The sequence below is a fragment of the Saccoglossus kowalevskii genome, chromosome 12, assembly GCF_978046115.1.
Source record: "Saccoglossus kowalevskii chromosome 12, keSacKowa6.1, whole genome shotgun sequence".
Lineage (NCBI taxonomy): Eukaryota > Metazoa > Hemichordata > Enteropneusta > Harrimaniidae > Saccoglossus > Saccoglossus kowalevskii.
This window is the reverse complement of record NC_140652.1, coordinates 32,882,610-32,910,399: the sequence shown is the minus strand read 5'-3', so window position 1 is coordinate 32,910,399 and position 27,790 is coordinate 32,882,610. Positions and strand designations below refer to the sequence as shown.

The following is a 27,790-nucleotide window of genomic DNA, read 5'->3' as shown; positions in this document are numbered from 1 at the left end:
CTTATCTCACGACTAGAACCATGCTTTTTCATCACTAGAACCATGCTATTTCATGACTAAGACCATCTTATCTTGTGACTCGGACCATCTTATCTCATGACTAAGACCATCTTATCTTGTGACTCAGACCATCTTATCTTGTGACTAGAACCATCTTATCTTGTGACTCGGACCATCTTATCTCATGACTAAGACCATCTTATCTTGTGACTAGAACCATCTTATCTCGTGACTAGGACCATCTTATCTCATGACGAGGACCACCTTATCTCACGACTTGGACCATCCTATCTCATGTCTAGAACCATCTTCTCTCATGACTAGAACCACCTTATCTCATGACTAGAACCACCTTATCTCGTGACTAGGACCATCTTATCTCATGACTAGGACCATCCTATTTCATGACTAGGACCATCCAAACACATGATTAGAATCATCTTATCTCATGACTAGGATCATCTTATCTCATGATGAGGACGACCTTATCTTGTGACTAGGACCATCTTATCTTGTGACTAGGACCATCTTATCTCATGACTAGGACCATCTTATCTCGTGACTAGGACCATCCTATCTCATGACTAGAACCATCTTATCTCGTAACTAGGACCATCTTATCTCATGTCTAGGATCATCTTATCTCATGACTAGGCCCACCTTATCACATGACTAAGACCATCTTATCTCATGTCTAGGACCATCTTATCTTGTGACTAGGACCATCTTATCTCATGACTAGGACCATCTTATCTAATGACTAGGACCATCTTATCTCGTGACTAGGACCATGCTATCTCATGACTAGAACTATCTTATCTCGTAACTAGGACCATCTTATCTCATGTCTAGGATCATCTTATCTCATGACTAGGACCACCTTATCACATGACTAAGACCATCTTATCTCATGTCTACGACCATCTTATCTCGTGACTAGGACCATCTTATCTCATAACTAGGACCATCTTATCTCATGACTAGGACCACCTTATCTCGTGACTAGGACCATTTTATCTCGTGACTAGGACCATCCTATCTTGTGACTAGGACCATCTTATCTCGTGACTAGGACCATCTTATCTCGTGACTAGGACCACCTTATCACATGACTAGAACCATCTTATCTCATGACTAGGACCATCTTATCTCGTAACTAGGACCATCCTATCTCATGACTAGAACCATCTTATTTCGTAACTAGGACCATCTTATCTCATGTCTAGAATCATCTTATCTCATGACTAGGACCACCTTATCACATGACTAGAACCATCTTATCTCATAACTAGGACCATCATATCTCATGTCTAGAATCATCTTATCTCATGACTAGGACCACCTTATCACATGACTAAGACCATCTTATCTCGTGTCTAGGACCATCTTATCTCGTGACTAGGACCATCTTATCTCATGACTAGAACCATCTTATCTCATGACTAGGACCATCTTATCTCACGACTAGAACCACCTTATCACATGACTAGAACCATCTTATCTCATAACTAGGACCATCATATCTCATGTCTAGAATCATCTTATCTCATGACTAGGACCACCTTATCACATGACTAAGACCATCTTATCTCATGTCTAGGACCATCTTATCTCGTGACTAAGACGATCTTATCTCATGACTTGGACCATCTTATCTCATGACTAGGACCATGATCCTATCTCATGACTAAGACCATCTTATCTTGTGACTAATACCATCTTATCTCACGACTTGGACCATCTTATCTCATGACTAGGACCATGATCCTATCTCATGACTAAGACCATCTTATCTTATGACTCGGACCATCTTATCTTGTGACTAGAACCATCTTATCTTGTGACTAGGACCATCTTATCTCATGACTAGGACCATCTTATCTCACGACTTGGACCATCTTATCTCATGACTAGGACCATGATCCTATCTCATGACTAGGACCATCTTATCTTGTAACTCTGACCATCTTATCTCATGACTAAGACCATCTTATCTTGTGACTCGGACCATCTTATCTTGTGACTCGGACCATCTTATCTCGTGACTAGAACCATCTTATCTCATGACGAGGACCACCTTATCTCACGACTTGGACCACCTTATCTCACGACTTGGACCATCCTATCTCATGTCTAGGACCATCTTATCTCACGACTTGGACCATCCTATCTCATGTCTAGAACCATCTTCTCTCATGACTAGGACCATCCTATTTCATGACTAGGACCATCCTATTTCATGACTAGGACCATCCAATCACATGATTAGAATCATCTTATCTCATGACTAGGATCATCTTATCTCATGATGAGGACGACCATATCTTGTGACTAGGACCATCTTATCTCGTGACTAGGACCATCCTATCTCATGACTAAAACCATCTTATCTCGTAACTAGGACCATCTTATCTCATGTCTAGGATCATCTTATCTCATGACTAGGCCCACCTTATCACATGACTAAGACCATCTTATCTCATGTCTAGGACCATCTTATCTCGTGACTAGGACCATCTTATCTCATGACTAGGACCATCTTATCTCATGACTAGGACCATCTTATCTCGTGACTAGGACCATCCTATCTCATGACTAGAACCATCTTATCTCGTAACTAGGACCATCTTATCTCATGTCTAGGATCATCTTATCTCATGACTAGGACCACCTTATCACATGACTAAGACCATCTTATCTCATGTCTACGACCATCTAATCTCATGACTAGGACCATCTTATCTCATAACTAGGACCATCTTATCTCATGACTAGGACCACCTTATCTCGTGACTAGGACCATTTTATCTCGTGACTAGGACCATCCTATCTTGTGACTAGGACCATCTTATCTCGTGACTAGGACCATCTTACCTCGTGACTAGGACCACCTTATCACATGACTAGAACCATCTTATCTCATAACTAGGACCATCTTATCTCATAACTAGGACCATCTTATCTCATGACTAGAACCATCTTATCTCGTAACTAGGACCATCCTATCTCATGACTAGAACCATCTTATCTCGTAACTAGGACCATCTTATCTCATGTCTAGGATCATCTTATCTCATGACTAGGACCACCTTATCACATGACTAGAACCATCTTATCTCATAACTAGGACCATCATATCTCATGTCTAGAATCATCTTATCTCATGACTAGGACCACCTTATCACATGACTAAGACCATCTTATCTCTCGTCTAGGACCATCTTATCTCGTGACTAGGACCATCTTATCTCATGACTAGAACCATCTTATCTCATGACTAGGACCATCTTATCTCACGACTAGAACCACCTTATCACATGACTAGAACCATCTTATCTCACAACTAGGACCATCTTATCTCATGTCTAGGACCATCTTATCTCGTGACTAAGACGATCTTATCTCGTGACTAGGACCATCTTATCTCGTAACTAGGACCATCTTATCTCATGTCTAGGATCATCTTATCTCATGACTAGGACCACCTTATCACATGACTAGAACCATCTTATCTCATAACTAGGACCATCATATCTCATGTCTAGAATCATCTTATCTCATGACTAGGACCACCTTATCACATGACTAAGACCATCTTATCTCATGTCTAGGACCATCTTATCTCGTGACTAGGACCATCTTATCTTGTGACTAGGACCATCCTATCTCATGACCAGGACCATCTTATCTCGTGACTAGGACCATCCTATCTAATGACTAGAACCATCTTATCTCGTAACTAGGACCATCTTATCTCATGTCTAGGATCATCTTATCTCATGACTAGGACCACCTTATCACATGAGTAGAACCATCTTAACTCATAACAAGTACCATCCTACCTCATGACTAGAACCATCTTATCTCATGACTAGGACCATCTTATCTCATGACTAGGACCATCTTATCTCGTGACTAGGACCATCCTATCTCATGACTAGAACCATCTTATCTCGTAACTAGGACCATCTTATCTCATGTCTAGGATCATCTTATGACTAGAACCACCTTATCACATGACTAGAACCATCTTAACTCATAACAAGTACCATCCTACCTCATGACTAGGACCATATTATCTCATGACTAGGACCATCTTATCTCATGACTAAGACCATGATCCTATCTCGTGACTAGGACCATCTTATCTTGTGACTAGAACCATCTTATCTCATGACTAGAACCACCTTATCTCATGACTTGGACCATCTTATCTCATGACTAGGACCATGATCCTATCTCATGACTAGGACCATGCTATTTCATGACTAGGACCATCCTATTTCATGACTAAGACCATCTTATCTCATGACTAAGACCATCTTATCTCATGTCTAGGACCATCTTATCTCATGACTAGGACCATCCAATTTCATGACTAAGACCATCTTATCTTGTGACTCGGACCATCTTATCTCATGACTAGGACCACCTTATCTCATGACTAAGACCATCCTATCTCATGTCTAGGACCATCTTATCTCATGACTAGGACCACCTTATCTCATGACTAAGACCATCCTATCTCATGTCTAGGACCATCTTATCTCATGACTAAGACCATCCTATTTCATGTCTAGGATCATCTTATCTCATGACTAGGACCACCTTATCACATGACTAGAACCATCTTATCTCATAACTAGGACCATCATATCTCATGTCTAGAATCATCTTATCTCATGACTAGGACCACCTTATCACATGACTAAGACCATCTTATCTCATGAATAGGACCATCCTATCTCGTGACTAGGACCATCCTATCTCATGACTAGGACCATCCTATCACATGACTAGAACCATCTTATCTCATAACAAGGACCACCTTATCTCGTGACTAGGATCATCTTATCTCATGTCTAGGACCATCTTATCTCGTGACTAGGACCATCTTATCTCATGACTAGGACCATCTTATCTCATGACTAGGACCATCTTATCTCGTGACAAGGACCATCCTATCTCATGACTAGAACCATCTTATCTCGTAACTGGGACCATCTTATCTCATGTCTAGGATCATCTTATCTCATGACTAGAACCACCTTATCACATGACTAAGACCATCTTATCTCATGTCTAGGACCATCTTATCTCATGACTAGAACCACCTTATCTCATGACTTGGACCATCTTATCTCATGACTAGGACCATGATCCTATCTCATGACTAGGACCATGCTATTTCATGACTAGGACCATCCTATTTCATGACTAAGACCATCTCATCTCATGACTAAGACCATCTTATCTCATGTCTAGGATCATCTTATCTCATGACTAGGACCATCCAATTTCATGACTAAGACCATCTTATCTTGTGACTCGGACCATCTTATCTCATGACTAGGACCACCTTATCTCATGACTAAGACCATCCTATCTCATGTCTAGGACCATCTTATCTCATGACTAGGACCACCTTATCTCATGACTAAGACCATCCTATCTCATGTCTAGGACCATCTTATCTCATGACTAAGACCATCCTATTTCATGACTAGGACCATCTTATCTCGTGACTAGAACCATCTTATCTCATGACTAGGACCATCCTATCTCGTGACTAGGACCATCCTATCTCATGACTATACCATCTTATCTTATCACATGACTAGAACCATCTTATCTCATAACAAGGATCACCTTATCTCGTGACTAGGATCATCTTATCTCATGTCTAGGACCATCTTATCTTGTGACTAGGACCATCTTATCTCGTGACTAGGACCATCTTTTCTCATGACTAGGACCATCTTATCTCATGACTAGAACCATCTTATCTCGTGACAAGGACCATCCTATCTCATGACTAGAACCATCTTATCTCGTAACTGGGACCATCTTATCTCATGTCTAGGATCATCTTATCTCATGACTAGAACCAGCTTATCACATGACTAAGACCATCTTATCTCATGTCTAGGACCATCTTATCTTGTGACTAGGACCATCTTATCTCATGACTAGGACCATCTTATCTCATTACTAGGACCATCTTATCTCATGACTAGGACCATCCTATCTCATGACTAGAACCATCTTATCTCATAACAAGTACCATCCTATCTCATGTCTAGGACCATCTTATCTCGTAACTAGGACCATCCTATCTCATGACTAGGACCATCTTATCTCGTGACTAGGACCATCTTATCTCGTGACTAGGACCATCTTATCTCATGACTAGGACCATCCTATCTCATAACTAGGACCATCTTATCTCATGACTAGGACAATCTTATCTCATGACTAGGACCATCTTATCTCGTGACTAGAACCATCTTATCTTGTGACTAGAACCATCTTATCTCATGACTAGAACCATCTTATCTCATGACGAGGACCATCTTATCTTGTGACTAGGACCATCTTATCTTGTGAATATGACCATCTTATCTCATGACTAGGACCATCCTATCTTGTGACTCAGACCATCTTATCTCGTGACTTGGACCATCTTACCTCATGACTAGGACCACCTTATCTCGTGACTAAGACCATCTTATCTCATGACTAGAACCACCTTATCTCATGACTAAGACCATGATCCTATCTCATGACTAAGACCATGATTCTATCTCGTGACTAAGACCATCTTATCTTGTGACTAGGACCATCTTATCTCGTGACTAGGAACATCTTATCTCATGACTAGGACCATCTTATCTCACGACTTGGACCCTCTTATCTCATGACTAGGACCATGATCCTATCTCATGACTAGGACCATCTTATCTTGTGACTAGGACCATCTTATCTCGTGACTAGGACCATCTTATCTCACGACTTGGACCATCTTATCTCATGACTAGGACCATGATCCTATCTCATGACTAGGACCTTCTTATCTTGTGACTCGGACCATCTTATCTCGTGACTAGGACCATCTCATGACTAAGACTATCTCATCTCATGACTAGGACCATGCTATTTCATGACTAGAACCATCCTATTTCATGACTCGGACCATGCTGTTTCATGACTCGGACCATGCTGTTTCATGACTTGGACCATGCTATTTCATGACTTGGACCATGCTATTTCATGACTAGGACCATCTTATTTCACGACTTGGACCATCCTATTTCATGACTTGGACCATCCTATTACATGACTAGGACCATCCTATCTCATGACTAGAAATATCCCAGATAAGTCTATAAGATATGCTTTACTGCTTTTCGATAGCAATCACGGTAGCTTCAGGTTACGTGTTCAAATGGTGGTAATCTGTTTATTCAGCATCTGAAACAGTGTCAAGGAAACCAATAAAATAAGAATGTACCAAATTGCCAGTAAACAGAGCAGAAAAGAATTTACAATGTCCTTACTTGACTTTTGAACTTACGCCCACGGGCAATTTATGTTTGAAGGACAAACACAATACTGAAATATTGTCATGAGATGCTTTGCAGACAAATAGTTTGTAAATACTGCATATGCCTAGCAGGTGCATTCAAATCCAACCTGTACGTGGAAACCAGTGCCTGTGGAAAGATGACACACAGTGAAGGATAGCTTACGGGCAGGTGTCATTCCTGTGTAAATCAACAATGAGACAAACTATGCAGTGCGATAGTAGATGATGCTATGATCATGTTGCAGAATTAAAGGCACACAGCCGACATAGCCACATGTGTGTGTGTGTGTGTGGGGGGGGGGGGGGGGGTTGAGAGCAAAATGTTGCAATTTGGCAGACCAGAACAGAAGGAATCCTTGTTGTGAACAATGAAAAATAAATTAGTCATTGACATTTTCCGTAAAACAGCTGAGGACCCACACTGTGAGAAGAAGAATCAGCTGTTATTTAGGTATTTATAGTTATAAATCAGCAAGTTTTTTTTAAAAATGTATAGGAATAGATATACTGGATACAAAAATGTGTTCATCAATTATGACAAGGATTACCTGGTATATAGAGTACAATTCTGCTAAATTATTTTAGTCACAAAATATATTTTAGTCACAGAATATATTCTAGTAACAGAATATATTTTAGTCGCAGAGTTTTGGTAACCATAGATACCCTTGCATCATCTTTACAAGTACTAGCTGAACGATCCTTATGCATGTTTTTTAAAAATTATGACTGTATACTTATTAAGTATGCTTTTAAGATCATGTGACCAATGTCTTCAATAAAGCATTAGCTGAATATCTACCCAGTATATCTGCAAAAGAGCTCCAGACATGATATCTATGCATTTTTAATGAGGATACTATGTTGATAAGATTTAGTGTGCAATGTCTCTATTTGCATTAATGCTCCTCATATGACTGTACAAATGTACAAACGTACAGATGTAATGTACTGATGCTGGTGACCATTACATGTATATATGGCAATGTGCCAAATGATTCTTTACTAACAAACAGAAAAATTAATTATGCTAATTAGGTAATTAAATATGAATTGATTTGTACATTTTGATTTAAACTATAGAGGTCATGAAATTGCTGTGTTGGTAACTACATCCATTCGCAAAGCTATTAATACACTGCCACAGGGTTTTTTATACTACCAGCCTCATAATTTAGTGCTGACACGAGAAGGTTACAAACAGGGATTTTATCGTGTGAGTGTTGAGTAATCTGGTTTCTCAGATCTATTTTGAAACAGGAACATTGTAGTTTCATAGTATCAGTGCAAATACAATGTTGCAATTCATTATCCAATCACAAGTGTTCTTCCAAGGTCCTCCTATAGCTGAGGTTACAGAGAATAAGGAATTCTATATCTGCCATGTCAGAAAGTGCTATACTTGTATTGGTACATATTAAACAAATCTTTGCAACAATTTATGCCTATTTGTTAATTTGTATTGGTACTTTGTATTACTAGAATGTCTTGCATCCAGGGTCCTAGCATCAAAGGTTGCAGATCAGAATAACTTCTAAGTGTTCTGACCAAATCAGGTCACCATATCAAGCAGTGCAATTATATGAGAGCTGTCGATACCAAGAACTGAAGCGGAAAATATACTCACTTTTCACTGAGGTGAAGACAAAATGAAAGCCTAAGGGAAACAGTAACTTATTGTGCCATAAAAAGAAACGTGTTCCTTGTCATCATGTATTACTAGTCTAGTGGTCATCAAGTAGCAGGAATCTTTGAGTAATTCAAACTGGCTTGGGGTCAACGCAAGAGCAATGATAGAAATTGTCTCACTAAACCTCAAAAAATGCAATTTCATTGTTTAAATTTATCTCAAAGCAAAATCAAACTGAAGTGTGAACATGCAATTCAGTTCTTCAAATGAGAGAGTATACTGTAAAACATGTCTTTTTCACGAGCATGTCTTTTTAGCGAATTTAGCGAGAGAACTGATTCACTATTAAATTCAAGATGTCGCTCATGACTTATTACACAGTATACAGTAATCTGGAACATAAAAATCTGGGGCGCTTCCTAATTACACTTGACAGTTTTTCTTTGTTTTTATGGAGGTGATAACTGCGCATTTGTTTAGGCACGCGACAGAAAAGTATTGTGAAAAGGGGAGATCAACAATGACAAGAGAGATTCGCTAAATCAACATTTCTCTATTATGTCATTTTACCACAATTCGCTAAAATTGCATGTCGGTTTTTCAACATGTTTTACAGTATATGCCCTTGTATGTCTTTATATGGTAATAGCATTTACAATCAGAAAGAAGAAATTCTCAGGTAACTTACTGCTAAAATGTTGCAAAGAGACAGATGTGAACAGGGCATGCCTACAAGTATTGATGAGAACTTCTAAAGACTTTGGTCACAATGCGAAATGCAGAATACAATTGTCAGTAGCAATGTTCATATCATTGACAAGAATCACAAGAAAACTAATACAATTTAACACTTTGGTGCAGATTTGGTACAAAATTATATACTGACATGATTGATGGATACAAGTCATGTGATATGTATGACATTACATGCATGAGATATGGTGAGTAAATCACATGATCAGTGGGGGCAGGTACATTACTACCTTAGGCTACAAGTGGGTGTGTGGTATTTTATTGCTTTTTTCATTTCAGTCTTTACTCTGTCTTTGATGTGGGTGTCATGTATGTTTTATAGATGTCATGATAAGCCCAAGGACACTTGGCATAGTTAATCCTCAGTTGATCCCGAAAACATACCATACTACAAATACAGGTTTCTGCTTATAAGAATATTAGAAACAGTTGAATTATGCTTCTGATTGGCCATTCAAAATAGTTATTGGATAATCCAATTCTAGTCCAAATCATTCATTTCAACATTCATTTCTTTGAAATTTTCCACTGACATTTAAGCTGTTTCCTAACCAAATCATTATTATCATGTATGTACGAAAAAAAGAATGTCAAATTTTCTTTACGGTGATAATAAAGTATTCTATTCTATTCAATTTTGAACACGAGTTTCTTTATTTCGTAGCTCACATCGAAAGGCTGATCTTTAAAAGGGGAATATTGCGTTTGAATACCCTTACTTCATCGAAATTGACCATCGTCAAATGTGTACAGCACATTATTAAACATGGAAATTTTCCGCAAAATACTTTCGTGTTTGTCGAATCCCATGTGATGTTTGTCACCACTACGACGCTATGACCATTGTTTGTCCTGTTTTTACGTTTTACGTTCCATTTCACGAATAACGCGATGATCTGCCAGTGAACAGAAAATGGTCTATTTGACAATCCCAAATGATAACGGTACAGTTTTAGTCCAATGATTGGCTTATTTGAATGGTCATGCTACAACTTTTGATTACAGTAGTCTGCTTAAGATTGTACGTTTTTGAAAATATACTCAGTTTTGAAATGTTTTTCTCCTTCTAAGAATATGCATTTATAAATCCGTACACAGTAGGCAAGGAGTCTTATCTCTAGAGGTGGCTGCAGCCCAATAAAGCAACGACGTTACCCAACAGGAATGTGTGTTTAAAACAGATTGTTTGTTGGTTCTTGGGCATATACCTTTAAAATCCATGGTATTTTATGTAACTAAGCAACCATGTGATAAAAGGTTGGGTAGCTCCACAATTCAGTCAACTGAATTATTAATGTCCACAGGAGACTTGTGTACAAAGCCTAAAATCAATATGACAGATCTCCTTTGTACAGGGGTGTGTCACTGTTTAATATTGACGTCTGTGTATTTCTCAGTGCGCATAAAAACAAATCAGGTCACTGCACTAATTTTGATATTTCCATGGAAACCAGCCAACTGGTATGTGCTTTGTTATGGCAAAATAACCACTTTGCTGAACCATAGGCAATTTATTTCTAAAACCCATTTCTACAAGATTTGTAAACCATTGCCCAAGTTGGGTATACCACTGGGTTTGGCCACTCCAAACATGTACACGAGTGTGTATGTCATGGATTGTGCAAAATCTTGACAACTTCATTTTAAATGCAATGGAAATAACTTAAAAGCATTAAAAACCATGTACAAGCATGATACCAAAAGTATTTGCTTGTAACCGTGGTTGAAAAAAACACAGAAATGGGCCCTGGAACCAGCATACAGTAATCAGAGGAGAAAATTTGCACACATATTTGGGCAATGTGAGGTTCATTCAAGCAGTTTTTTTGTTAGCGGCAATGTTGATATACGTAAAATCGTCTTAATCATCATAACAGATTCTAATTAATGTCTTATGCCTGAATATGTTCAGGGTTGACAAAATGGGTTATTTTTGATATTAGTAGGCGTTTCAATAGTTTACAAGTGACTGAATGTGAAATATTGTACAATATGACAATGAGGGGCGGTAATTGAGCACAGTGATAGAGGTGCCAGAGGCAAAAGTGAGAGGAGGGAGGCTAGGAACTGTCATGGCAATCCATTATTTCATGTACACAGGAATTATTGGCATTCGTGTCAGTCATTTATTTATAATAACTTTTAGTAGTAAAGTACACAGTTACAAGTGATCTACAATTCAATCAATGCCTTTGACCCCATCCCAAAGTTCTTCCAAAATTGAGAAGCTTAGAGTGCATGCCGCTGGCAGCCAATGTTGAAAAGAATATATATTCAGTTTAAACAATTTGGCCAATCATAGACACCAAAACTTTCAATCATGTTATTTGATTGCTTTATATGCCATCTATACACATAAAAGAATGTAATTCTTTGTAATGTAATGAATTTAACTGACTCTTGTTTATCTCCATAATTACCTTATATGAATGTACTGATTAGCAAATAAATATTGATCTAATTGTCTATTTCCATAATTACCTTATTCAGATGTACTGATTAGCATATAAATATTGATCTAATTGTCTATCTCCATAATTACCTTATATGGATGTACTGATTAGCATATAAATATTGATCGAATTGTCTATCTCCATAATTACCTTATATGGATGTACTGATTAGCATATAAATATTGATCTAATTGTCTATTTCCCTAATTGCCTTATACAGATGTACTGATTAGCATATAAATATTGATCTAATTGTCTATTTCCATAATTACCTTATATGGATGTACTGATTAGCATATAAATATTGATCGAATTGTCTATCTCCATAATTACCTTATATGGATGTACTGATTAGCATATAAATATTGATCGAATTGTCTATCTCCATAATTACCTTATATGGATGTACTTATTAGCATATAAATATTGGTTGAATTGTCTATCTTCATAATTACCTTATATGGATGTACTGATTAGCATATAAATATTGATCGAATTGTCTATCTCCATAATTACCTTATATGGATGTACTGATTAGCATATAAACATTAACTCTTAATGTCGATCTAATTGTCTACCTCCATAATTACCTTACATGGATGTACTGAATAGCATATAAACATTAACTCATAATGTCTGTCTACATAATTACCTTATATAGATGTACTGATTAGCATATAAATATTGACTAAATTGTCTACCTCCATAATTACCTTGTATGGATATACTGATTAGCATATAAACATTGACTACATTGTCTATCCCCATACTTACCTTATATGGATGTACTGATTAGCGTATTAACATTGACCAAATTGTCTATCTCCATACTTACCTTATATGGATGTACTGATTAGCATATAAACATTGACTAAATTGTCTATCTCCATAATTCCCTTATATGGACATACTGATTAGCATATAAATATTGATCGAATTGTCTATCTCCATAATTACCTTATATGGATGTACTGATTAGCGTATTAACATTGACCAAATTGTCTATCTCCATACTTACCTTATATGGATGTACTGATTAGCATATAAACATTGACTAAATTGTCTATCTCCATAATTCCCTTATATGGACATACTGATTAGCATATAAATATTGATCGAATTGTCTATCTCCATAATTACCTTATATGGATGTACTGATTAGCATATAAACATTAACTCGTAATGTCTATCTCCATACTTACCTTATATGGATGTATGATTAGCATATAAATATTAACTTGTAATGTCTATCTACATAATTACCTTTTATGGATATACTGATTAGCATACACACATTAACTCATAATGTCTATCTACATAATTACCTCATATGGATAAACTGATTAGCATAAACTCACCTGCCAACAACAATCAGTGCAACAAGTGATAAAGTTTTCTTTTTTTCTGAAAAATACAATGTTACAGAACTTTTTAATTTTTTCTTAATTTTTAGTGGGTTTTTAACGAGGAAATGTACTTTAACTAATGACATTCTATTCATATTATTTCTAAAAAAAACAGATTGATTGCGAACAAAAAAAGTTGACATACTGTTAACGAAGGGAGAACCTTTACTTTGATTTACTTACTGTATTTTTATTACTTTCTGATTTTTTGTAGTTAATAGAACTTTTAAACAAGCAGCCTATCGGCTGAGATAGCTCCGCTATTAGCAATGCACATTTCAATTAAAGAACTGAAGACATGATTAGAAAATGAACAATATGAATAGTATCAAAGCAATCAGACTTACAGTTTTTAACAAGAAGTCGAAAATATCACTTTTTACCAAAAAATTACAAAAATATTCACCAAAATAAATTAATTAGAGAATTGAAGATATCATCACAAAACGAACAAATCTGAGAGAGGTCCACATGTAGTATCTATATATGTAATATCAAAGCAATTGAACTATTGGTTTTTAACAAGAAGTCGAAAATATCACTTTTTACCAAAAATTACAAAAATATTCACCAAAATTAGAGAATTGAAGATATCATCACAAAATAAACAAATCTGAGAGAGGTCCACATGTAGTACCTATATATGTAATATCAAAGCAATCGGACTTGCGGTTTTTAACAAGAAGTCGAAAATATCACTTTTTACCAAAAATGACAAAAATATTCACCAAAATTAGAGAATTGAAGATATCATCACGAAATGAACAAATCTGAGAGAGGTCCACATGTAGTACCTATATATGTAGTATCAAAGCAATTGGACTTGCGGTTTTTAACAAGAAGTCGAAAATATCACTTTTTACCAAAAATGACAAAAATATTCACCAAAATTAGAGAATTGAAGATATCATTACAAAATGAACAAATCTGAGAGAGGTCCACATGTAGTACCTACCGGTATATATGTATTATCAAAGCATTTGCACTTGCGGTTTTTAACAAGAAGTCGAAAATATCACTTTTTACCAAAAATGACAAAAATATTCACCAAAATTAGAGAATTGAAGATATCAACATGAAATGAACAAACCAAAGAGAGGTCTACCCAAGGTACATATACACCAAGTATCAAAGCATTCAGGCTTGTAGTTTTCAAGAAGAAGTCGAAAAAGTAAAACATTGACACGGACGACGACGGACAATCACTCATATGATAAGCTCCGCTCGACAAAGTCGACAGCGGAGCTAAAAAGTTGTTGTTATTTTTAGTTGCATTACTTAGATTTTATTTTACAATTTTTTTTACCTTACTGTATCCATAGCAGTTGCATAATAAACTATTATTATTAAGGCCAGACTTTTATTATCCCTTGTTCCGCAAACCTGCCGAATGAACAGGAGCCGAAAATGAAATAAAAATAAAATTTTATTTCAGCGTAATTTCTTGCGCCCGCCGCATAACAAACCCAAGTTGCAATTTCGTGGGAGTATCATGATCAAAATACCGAAGTCTCGCGCAGATGAGAAACAAGGTTATACATGGAATAAAATTTTATTTCATTTCTTCTCTCCGACCAATGATCTCACTTACAATTCTTTGAGAATCACACAAATCCAATGGAAAAAAAGAATTAATTGTTCAGTCAGTTTATTCATTGGGGAATAGAGTCATGTACTATGAAAGCACACAGATGACTGAACACTGTAGTAGTATCAATATTGATAATACAGACAAACGGGAACACATGTAGCAATACTTATAATATATTATGATATTAATTTGGATAGCTTAACATGTGGGATGAACTCGGAGGTTGTTGACTGCTACTGAACTTTATTGTTACGTACTGTGTGAGACTCAATTGACAATTTGTAATCGTGGGAACTGGGTCTATCTTGTATGGCGGACTCCCCACAGGACACAGGAGTGGCTTTTGTTACACCCACTAATAAACCAGTCTAGAGCACACAGTCTTTGAGATGTCACACATATTTTGTTGTCACACACTCACACGATCAATGTTCGGTGAAAGACAACTCATTATAAAGACATTTTTTTTAAGGATTTAAGGATTTTAGGGGCAGGACAACCAACCAAGTTTTGTATCACATTTTATTTGCAGTTATTTTGGTCACACCTAATTGTTCATGCTTCTATGAGATTTATCGATGGTTAAGGATTTTGACTTTCTAGCTGCTAGTCTTGTTTTAATATAAGTTGTTCTAAGCACAACATTTTTCATATTAACAATAACATTGTTTAAGATTAATTGAATGAATGAGTGAATGAATGAATAATTGAGTGAGTGAGTGAGTGAGTGAGTGAGTGAGTGAGTGAGTGAGTGAGTGAGTGAGTGAGTGAATGAATGAATGAATGAATGAATGAATGAATGAATGAATGAATGAATGAATGAATGAGGAACATCTATTATTCACTCAGTTTTATTTTCACTAATAAAATCTGTGTGAAGATGTAATATTACAAAAGAATGAAAGAACAAATGAATGTCAAGGCTAAATCCATAATCCTACAGTACTCTGTACACTGTATAGATCATAGAGACTCAATAAAACCCAGTACTGTATTATTCTAACTGAAAGGGTAGCAAGTAACGGAATACCTTCACACCTGTGAATGATTTACTATCTTGCCTTAAATGTATTCAGAAATAGCACCTCAAATATCAAAGCATGTGATAGCTGGACATTCAGAAATAGCACCTCAATTATCATAACATGTCATAGCTGGACATTCAGAAATAACACCTCAATTATCATAACATGTGATAGCTGGACATTCAGAAATAGCACCTCAATTATCATAGCATGTGATAGCTGGACATTCAGAAATAGCACCTCAAATATCAAAGCATGTGATAGCTGGACATTCAGAAATAGCACCTCAATTGTCATAACATGTGATAGCTGGACATTCAGAAATAACACATCAATTATCATAACATGTGATAGCTGGACATTCAGAAATAGCACCTCAATTACCATAGCATGTGATAGCTTGACATTCAGAAATAACACCTCAATTATCATAGCATGTGATAGCTGGACATTCAGAAATAGTACCTCAATTATCATAGCATGTGATAGCTGGACATTCAGAAATAACACCTCAATTATCATAGCATGTGATAGCTGGACATTCAGAAATAGCACCTCAAATATCATAGCATGTGATAGCTGGACATTCAGAAATAGCACCTCAAATATCAAAGCATGTGATAGCTGGACATTCAGAAATAGCACCTCAATTATCATAGCATGTGATAGCTGGACATTCAGAAATAGCACCTCAATTATCATAACATGTCATAGCTGGACATTCAGAAATAACACCTCAATTATCATAACATGTGATAGCTGGACATTCAGAAATAGCACCTCAATTATCATAGCATGTGATAGCTGGACATTCAGAAATAGCACCTCAATTATCATAGCATGTGATAGCTGGACATTCAGAAATAACACCTCAATTATCATAGCATGTGATAGCTGGACATTCAGAAATAGCACCTCAATTATCATAACATGTCATAGCTGGACATTCAGAAATAACACCTCAATTATCATAACATGTCATAGCTGGACATTCAGAAATAACACCTCAATTATCATAACATGTGATAGCTGGACATTCAGAAATAGCACCTCCATTATCATAGCATGTGATAGCTGGACATTCAGAAATAACACCTCAATTATCATAGCATGTGATAGCTGGACATTCAGAAATAGCACCTCAATTATCATAACATGTGATAGCTGGACATTCAGAAATAGCACCTCAATTATCATAGCATGTGATAGCTGGACATTCAGAAATAGCACCTCAATTATCATAGCATGTGATAGCTGGACATTCAGAAATAACACCTCAATTATCATAGAATGTGATAGCTGGACATTCAGAAATAGCACCTCAATTATCATAACATGTGATAGCTGGACAATCAGAAATAGCACCTCAATTATCATAGCATGTGATAGCTGGACATTCAGAAATAACACCTCAATTATCATAGAATGTGATAGCTGGACATTCAGAAATAGCACCTCAATTATCATAGCATGTGATAACTGGACATTCAGAAATGACACCTCAATTATCATAACATGTGATAGCTGGACATTCAGAAATAGCACCTCCATTATCATAGCATGTGATAGCTGGACATTCAGAAATAACACCTCAATTATCATAGCATGTGATAGCTGGACATTCAGAAATAGCACCTCCATTATCATAGCATGTGATAGCTGGACATTCAGAAATAACACCTCAATTATCATAGCATGTGATAGCTGGACATTCAGAAATAGTACCTCAATTATCATAGCATGTGATAGCTGGACATTCAGAAATAGCACCTCAATTATCATAGCATGTGATAGCTGGACATTCAGAAATAACACCTCAATTATCATAGCATGTGATAGCTTGACATTCAGAAATAACACCTCAATTATCATAGCATGTGATAGCTGGACATTCAGAAATAACACCTCAATTATCATAGCATGTGATAGCTGGACATTCAGAAATAACACCTCAATTATCATAGCATGTGATAGCTGGACATTCAGAAATAACACCTCAATTATCATAGCATGTGATAGCTGGACATTCAGAAATAGCACCTCCGTTATCATAGCATGTGATAGCTGGACATTCAGAAATAACACCTCAATTATCATAGCATGTGATAGCTGGACATTCAGAAATAGCACCTCCATTATCATAGCATGTGATAGCTGGACATTCAGAAATAACACCTCAATTATCATAGCATGTGATAGCTGGACATTCAGAAATAGTACCTCAATTATCATAGCATGTGATAGCTGGACATTCAGAAATAGCACCTCAATTATCATAGCATGTGATAGCTGGACATTCAGAAATAACACCTCAATTATCATAGCATGTGATAGCTTGACATTCAGAAATAACACCTCAATTATCATAGCATGTGATAGCTGGACATTCAGAAATAACACCTCAATTATCATAGCATGTGATAGCTGGACATTCAGAAATAACACCTCAATTATCATAGCATGTGATAGCTGGACATTCAGAAATAACACCTCAATTATCATAGCATGTGATAGCTGGACATTCAGAAATAGCACCTCCGTTATCATAGCATGTGATAGATGGACATTCAGAAATAACACCTCAATTATCATAGCATGTGATAGCTGGACATTCAGAAATAGTACCTCAATTATCATAGCATGTGATAGCTGGACATTCAGAAATAGCACCTCAATTATCATAGCATGTGATAGCTGGACATTCAGAAATAACACCTTAATTATCATAGCATGTGATAGCTGGACATTCAGAAATAACACCTCAATTATCATAGCATGTGATAGCTGGACATTCAGAAATGACACCTCAATTATCATAACATGTGATAGCTGGACATTCAGAAATAGCACCTCCATTATCATAGCATGTGATAGCTGGACATTCAGAAATAACACCTCAATTATCATAGCATGTGATAGCTGGACATTCAGAAATAGCACCTCCATTATCATAGCATGTGATAGCTGGACATTCAGAAATAACACCTCAATTATCATAGCATGTGATAGCTGGACATTCAGAAATAGTACCTCAATTATCATAGCATGTGATAGCTGGACATTCAGAAATAGCACCTCAATTATCATAGCATGTGATAGCTGGACATTCAGAAATAACACCTCAATTATCATAGCATGTGATAGCTTGACATTCAGAAATAACACCTCAATTATCATAGCATGTGATAGCTGGACATTCAGAAATAACACCTCAATTATCATAGCATGTGATAGCTGGACATTCAGAAATAACACCTCAATTATCATAGCATGTGATAGCTGGACATTCAGAAATAACACCTCAATTATCATAGCATGTGATAGCTGGACATTCAGAAATAGCACCTCAATTATCATAGCATGTGATAGCTGGACATTCAGAAATAACACCTCAATTATCATAACATGTGATAGCTGGACATTCAGAAATAGCACCTCCATTATCATAGCATGTGATAGCTGGACATTCAGAAATAACACCTCAATTATCATAGCATGTGATAGCTGGACATTCAGAAATAGCACCTCAATTATCATAACATGTGATAGCTGGACATTCAGAAATAGCACCTCAATTATCATAGCATGTGATAGCTGGACATTCAGAAATAGCACCTCAATTATCATAGCATGTGATAGCTGGACATTCAGAAATAACACCTCAATTATCATAGAATGTGATAGCTGGACATTCAGAAATAGCACCTCAATTATCATAACATGTGATAGCTGGACAATCAGAAATAGCACCTCAATTATCATAGCATGTGATAGCTGGACATTCAGAAATAACACCTCAATTATCATAGAATGTGATAGCTGGACATTCAGAAATAGCACCTCAATTATCATAGCATGTGATAACTGGACATTCAGAAATGACACCTCAATTATCATAACATGTGATAGCTGGACATTCAGAAATAGCACCTCCATTATCATAGCATGTGATAGCTGGACATTCAGAAATAACACCTCAATTATCATAGCATGTGATAGCTGGACATTCAGAAATAGCACCTCCATTATCATAGCATGTGATAGCTGGACATTCAGAAATAACACCTCAATTATCATAGCATGTGATAGCTGGACATTCAGAAATAGTACCTCAATTATCATAGCATGTGATAGCTGGACATTCAGAAATAGCACCTCAATTATCATAGCATGTGATAGCTGGACATTCAGAAATAACACCTCAATTATCATAGCATGTGATAGCTTGACATTCAGAAATAACACCTCAATTATCATAGCATGTGATAGCTGGACATTCAGAAATAACACCTCAATTATCATAGCATGTGATAGCTGGACATTCAGAAATAACACCTCAATTATCATAGCATGTGATAGCTGGACATTCAGAAATAACACCTCAATTATCATAGCATGTGATAGCTGGACATTCAGAAATAGCACCTCCGTTATCATAGCATGTGATAGCTGGACATTCAGAAATAACACCTCAATTATCATAGCATGTGATAGCTGGACATTCAGAAATAGCACCTCCATTATCATAGCATGTGATAGCTGGACATTCAGAAATAACACCTCAATTATCATAGCATGTGATAGCTGGACATTCAGAAATAGTACCTCAATTATCATAGCATGTGATAGCTGGACATTCAGAAATAGCACCTCAATTATCATAGCATGTGATAGCTGGACATTCAGAAATAACACCTCAATTATCATAGCATGTGATAGCTTGACATTCAGAAATAACACCTCAATTATCATAGCATGTGATAGCTGGACATTCAGAAATAACACCTCAATTATCATAGCATGTGATAGCTGGACATTCAGAAATAACACCTCAATTATCATAGCATGTGATAGCTGGACATTCAGAAATAACACCTCAATTATCATAGCATGTGATAGCTGGACATTCAGAAATAGCACCTCCGTTATCATAGCATGTGATAGATGGACATTCAGAAATAACACCTCAATTATCATAGCATGTGATAGCTGGACATTCAGAAATAGTACCTCAATTATCATAGCATGTGATAGCTGGACATTCAGAAATAGCACCTCAATTATCATAGCATGTGATAGCTGGACATTCAGAAATAACACCTTAATTATCATAGCATGTGATAGCTGGACATTCAGAAATAACACCTCAATTATCATAGCATGTGATAGCTGGACATTCAGAAATGACACCTCAATTATCATAACATGTGATAGCTGGACATTCAGAAATAGCACCTCCATTATCATAGCATGTGATAGCTGGACATTCAGAAATAACACCTCAATTATCATAGCATGTGATAGCTGGACATTCAGAAATAGCACCTCCATTATCATAGCATGTGATAGCTGGACATTCAGAAATAACACCTCAATTATCATAGCATGTGATAGCTGGACATTCAGAAATAGTACCTCAATTATCATAGCATGTGATAGCTGGACATTCAGAAATAGCACCTCAATTATCATAGCATGTGATAGCTGGACATTCAGAAATAACACCTCAATTATCATAGCATGTGATAGCTTGACATTCAGAAATAACACCTCAATTATCATAGCATGTGATAGCTGGACATTCAGAAATAACACCTCAATTATCATAGCATGTGATAGCTGGACATTCAGAAATAACACCTCAATTATCATAGCATGTGATAGCTGGACATTCAGAAATAACACCTCAATTATCATAGCATGTGATAGCTGGACATTCAGAAATGACACCTCAATTATCATAACATGTGATAGCTGGACATTCAGAAATAGCACCTCCATTATCATAGCATGTGATAGCTGGACATTCAGAAATAACACCTCAATTATCATAGCATGTGATAGCTGAACATTCAGAAATAGCACCTCCATTATCATAGCATGTGATAGCTGGACATTCAGAAATAACACCTCAATTATCATAGCATGTGATAGCTGGACATTCAGAAATAGTACCTCAATTATCATAGCATGTGATAGCTGGACATTCAGAAATAGCACCTCAATTATCATAGCATGTGATAGCTGGACATTCAGAAATAACACCTCAATTATCATAGCATGTGATAGCTTGACATTCAGAAATAACACCTCAATTATCATAGCATGTGATAGCTGGACATTCAGAAATAACACCTCAATTATCATAGCATGTGATAGCTGGACATTCAGAAATAACACCTCAATTACCATAGCATGTGATAGCTGGACATTCAGAAATAACACCTCAATTATCATAGCATGTGATAGCTGGACATTCAGAAATAGCACCTCCGTTATCATAGCATGTGATAGCTGGACATTCAGAAATAACACCTCAATTATCATAGCATGTGATAGCTGGACATTCAGAAATAGCACCTCCATTATCATAGCATGTGATAGCTGGACATTCAGAAATAACACCTCAATTATCATAGCATGTGATAGCTGGACATTCAGAAATAGTACCTCAATTATCATAGCATGTGATAGCTGGACATTCAGAAATAGCACCTCAATTATCATAGCATGTGATAGTTGGACATTCAGAAATAACACCTCAATTATCATAGCATGTGATAGCTTGACATTCAGAAATAACACCTCAATTATCATAGCATGTGATAGCTGGACATTCAGAAATAACACCTCAATTATCATAGCATGTGATAGCTGGACATTCAGAAATAACACCTCAATTATCATAGCATGTGATAGCTGGACATTCAGAAATAACACCTCAATTATCATAGCATGTGATAGCTGGACATTCAGAAATAGCACCTCCGTTATCATAGCATGTGATAGCTGGACATTCAGAAATAACACCTCAATTATCATAGCATGTGATAGCTGGACATTCAGAAATAGTACCTCAATTATCATAGCATGTGATAGCTGGACATTCAGAAATAGCACCTCAATTATCATAGCATGTGATAGCTGGACATTCAGAAATAACACCTTAATTATCATAGCATGTGATAGCTGGACATTCAGAAATAACACCTCAATTATCATAGCATGTGATAGCTGGACATTCAGAAATAGCACCTCAATTATCATAGCATATGATAGCTGGACATTCAGAAATAACACCTCAATTATCATAGCATGTGATAGCTGGACATTCAGAAATAGCACCTCAATTATCATAGAATGTGATAGCTGGACATTCAGAAATAACACCTCAATTATCATAGCATGTGATAGCTGGACATTCAGAAATAACACCTCAATTATCATAGCATGTGATAGATGGACATTCAGAAATAGCACCTCAATTATCATAGCATGTGATAGCTGGACATTCAGAAATAACACCTCAATTATCATAGCATGTGATAGCTGGACATTCAGAAATAACACCTCAATTATCATAGCATGTGATAGCTGGACATTCAGAAATAACACCTCAATTATCATAGCATGTGATAGCTGGACATTCAGAAATAACACCTCAATTATCATAGCATGTGATAGCTGGACATTCAGAAATAACACCTCAATTATCATAGCATGTGATAGCTGGACATTCAGAAATAGCACCTCAATTATCATAGCATGTGATAGCTGGACATTCAGAAATAGCACCTCAATTATCATAGCATGTGATAGCTGGACATTCAGAAATAGCACCTCAAATATCATAGCATGTGATAGCTGGACATTCAGAAATAACACCTCAATTATCATAGCATGTGATAGCTGGACATTCAGAAATAGCACCTCAATTATCATAGCATATGATAGCTGGACATTCAGAAACAACACCTCAATTATCATAGAATGTGATAGCTGGACATTCAGAAATAGCACCTCAATTATCATAGAATGTGATAGCTGGACATTCAGAAATAACACCTCAATTATCATAGCATGTGATAGCTGGACATTCAGAAATAACACCTCAATTATCATAGCATGTGATAGCTGGACATTCAGAAATAACACCTCAATTATCATAGCATGTGATAGCTGGACATTCAGAAATAACACCTCAATTATCATAGCATGTGATAGCTGGACATTCAGAAATAACACCTCAATTATCATAGCATGTGATAGCTGGACATTCAGAAATAACACCTCAATTATCATAGCATGTGATAGCTTGACATTCAGAAATAACACCTCAATTATCATAGCATGTGATAGCTGGACATTCAGAAATAGCACCTCAATTATCATAGCATGTGATAGCTGGACATTCAGAAATAACACCTCAATTATCATAGCATGTGATAGCTGGACATTCAGAAATAACACCTCAATTATCATAGCATGTGATAGCTGGACATTCAGAAATAGCACCTCAATTATCATAGCATGTGATAGCTGGACATTCAGAAATAACACCTCAATTATCATAGCATATGATAGCTGGACATTCAGAAATAACACCTCAATTATCATAGCATGTGATAGCTGGACATTCAGAAATAGCACCTCAATTATCATAGAATGTGATAGCTGGACATTCAGAAATAACACCTCAATTATCATAGTATTCAGTAAATAGAGATATAGAAACAAAAAATACATTCTGCAAAGACTTGCTTTATAATCTATAAGAACCCAGCTGTCAAAATGCAAATAATTCATTTTTTATTGCTTTAAATCCTAAAAGTTTATGTTTTGTATCTGTTTTTTTCTGTTTTTGACATTGGATGTTTTTTAGTATTAACTTGTCAGAGCCTAACTGAAATACAAATATTATTAATCTTATAGTACCTGAATGAACTTTTACATATCTATTATCTACATTAATGAGAACTTAAGACCAATATTGACATAACTATTATCACACACGTAATTTACATGAATGCAACAGGTGACTGGGTTAACATGACCTCAGTGAACCTCTCATTTGCATAATATAAGAGTACAAAGTGAAACTAACAAATGTGTTTTGAGTTTAAAAACAACAACAGTATTTCATAACATCAAATAAAGTGAAGATGAAAAAGTTTAACCATTATTTCTCAAATTTACCTGCTAACTACTGATTTGTCTTGGAACGTATCCATAGCAATCAAAAAATCATTTATAAACTACCAAGAGGAGTGTTTTTTTTCTACAGAGGACTTCAGTCTATGGAGATCTTCATTCTAAAGAGGTCTTAAGCCAACTAAAGTCTTCAGTCTAAAGAGGTCTTCAGCCAACTAAAGTTTTCGGTCTAAAGAGGTCTTCAGCCAACTAAAGTTTTCGGTCTAAAGAGGTCTTCAGTCTACAGAGGTCTTAAGCCAACTAAAGTTTTCGGTCTAAAGAGGTCTTCAGTCTAAAGAGGTCTTCAGCCAACTAAAGTTTTCGGTCTAAAGAGGTCTTCAGTCTAAAGAGGCCTTAAGACAACTAAAGTTTTCGGTCTAAAGAGGTCTTCAGTCTAAAGAGGTCTTCAGCCAACTAAAGTTTTCAGTCTAAAGAGGTCTTCAGTCTAAAGAGGTCTTTAGCCAACTAAAGTCTTCAGTTTAAAGAGGTCTTCAGTCTAAAGAGGTCTTCAGTCTAAGGAGGATTTCAGCCAACTAAAGTCTTCAGTCTAAAGAGGTCTTCAGTCTAAAGAGGTCTTCAGCCTAAAGAGGTCTCAATCTATAAAGGTCTTCACAGTCTAAAGGGGTCTTCAGTTTATATAGGTCTTCAGTCTATGGAAAACTTCAGTATATTATATATCAACACAACATATTTTATACTACTAGAAGCAACTCTCCAACCATACACACACCTCTGTAATTACACAAGCACATGCGATACAAATAGAACAAATACAGTATTTATAAATTTCAATGACAGTTGAATGCAACCAGCCAATCAATGAGCACAGTATGCAATGTTGTCATTTAAATATTAGTATTTCAATATTATATCATCGGCCAATAGAAATCCCCAGTTTCAGTTTGATTTGTGAAATTTATAAATAAATATAAAAATGAGAAAAATGTTGTGTTGATACTACCGGGTATATATAGCTCTTTAAATATCTTACATGTATGTGGGTCTATTGAAATATGTTTGTGTTAGTCTTGCACAAGATTCACTTTATATGTTTTACGCTATAACAGTTAATGAACAAATCATAGCATACTAAACAAACTAAACAACGAAAGAAGATGTTGATGAAGCATTCCAAATAAATTTTTAGATAACACTAAAAAGAAAGCAAGTTTGCTCTATGTTTGAAATTATGTTAAAATTATTTACCACTAAGCCTGTCACGATTTGGGATGTAATTTGATGAGGTATCGAAAGCAAAATATCACAAAGCCACTGTGACTCATTGTCTTAGAGACCCCACAGAAATGTTCACTACATTTTTGTGAATTCCCCTCACAAGTCTCACTTGAACAAAAAAAATATGTTTACTAAAAAAAATTCAATGTTTAGAGTTTTCACAGTGACATAACTGAATTACAAAAACATAGGAATGCGGAAAAGAGTAGGAACTTTGAAACATTAACCTGCTTGGGTAGAAAACAAGGAGGTGAAAGGATTGCAATCTACCATGCCATGTTTGGGGTATGTGTGACTGTCCTTTGTCAAGTCATACACAGGTAGCTGGGGGTCATAGAGCCTATTCAGACTTACTTCAATGGCGTTCACAACTATAACAACAATAAAATTTCATTACAGATTCGAGGGGGGGTGATTAACACGTGGATCTACCTGCATTCCATAAAGCTCACAGATTGAAACAGGACTTTCCCTCGCGGATTACACAAAGTGGTTCAACCTCAAAATGAAACCCAGTTCAAGACAGAAAAGTTTTCATCAGATCATATTAATTTTGTCCACAACAACTCTTGGCATAAATTCAGTCAGGAAATCACCTTTGTATAGAAATCATGTTAAAACAAGTTTTGTTTATATATCCGGACAATACGGGGGAGTAGCCTATCAAATTGCAACACGCCAACAAATACTTAACATTCTTAAATTAATTTCTGTAAAAATAAAAAAAAAAGACATGGTATTATTTATTTTTAATTTTACAATTCATAACTGCATAGAGTAGTATGAATAAATGCTGCTAGACGCCATGAATAGCACTGGTTAAGTCAACCTGTTTGTAATCACACACCTTAATAACGTGTCTATACACATATCGCTATTATCATTTATTCGGTGCTATGTCCTTCTTACTGTTTGAATAGCATTCTTTGACCGTGTTCTGTATGTCCAACCAATCCAGGGTACACACATAGCTAGTACTTCACTTAATGTTACCTGCGAGACACTACCCACAAACCCCTGCAGCTATTTCCACCTATAGATAGACATTCCATACGCTAGCCTAACAGAGACGACTCATATCTACAGTCCCAAATTGAAACTCACTTATCTCTTAAAATCCGTCCAGTAACACACGGTAAGTCACTTATCTACTTCATAGTTCTTCAATTTATCATTTATTTGGAAGTTATTTTTCAACTGCTTGTTTTAAATGCATGCATTTTAAAGTAGTTTATAGTTACAACTGGTAGCATTGGGGTCTGAACTTTACACTCTATGCAGAGATCCCACAGTAGACACCTGTTGCTTCATAACATGTGCACAAAGCACACTATCCAAAATATTGCAAACACACAAACGT

General features: G+C 36.2%; 1 protein-coding gene and 1 long non-coding RNA gene across 5 annotated transcripts in view; one reads left to right on the top strand and one right to left on the bottom strand.

The window, feature by feature from the left end:
• Positions 1–27,790, bottom strand: part of LOC144355665 (uncharacterized) — a 49,345-nt gene that overhangs the window by 7,280 nt on the left and 14,275 nt on the right. Inside the window, exons 3-4 of one of the 4 annotated variants that reach the window (XR_014931267.1) lie at positions 13,561–13,606; positions 7,237–7,251 (exon numbers count right to left, since the gene is read on the bottom strand). The exons of 1 other annotated variant lie outside the window; for it this stretch is intronic. This is a non-coding gene — a long non-coding RNA (uncharacterized LOC144355665). Of the gene's footprint in view, positions 1–7,236; positions 7,252–13,560; positions 13,607–14,967; positions 14,992–27,790 lie in introns of those variants that run through there. 2 more of the 4 variants (XR_014931266.1, XR_014931269.1) reach the window with 2 other exon arrangements.
• Positions 27,496–27,790, top strand: part of ccnd (cyclin D) — a 34,060-nt gene continuing 33,765 nt past the window's right edge. The window contains exon 1 of the mRNA XM_078010738.2: positions 27,496–27,565. The gene's annotated coding sequence lies outside the window, so the exon portion shown is untranslated. The remainder of the gene's footprint in view (positions 27,566–27,790) is intronic.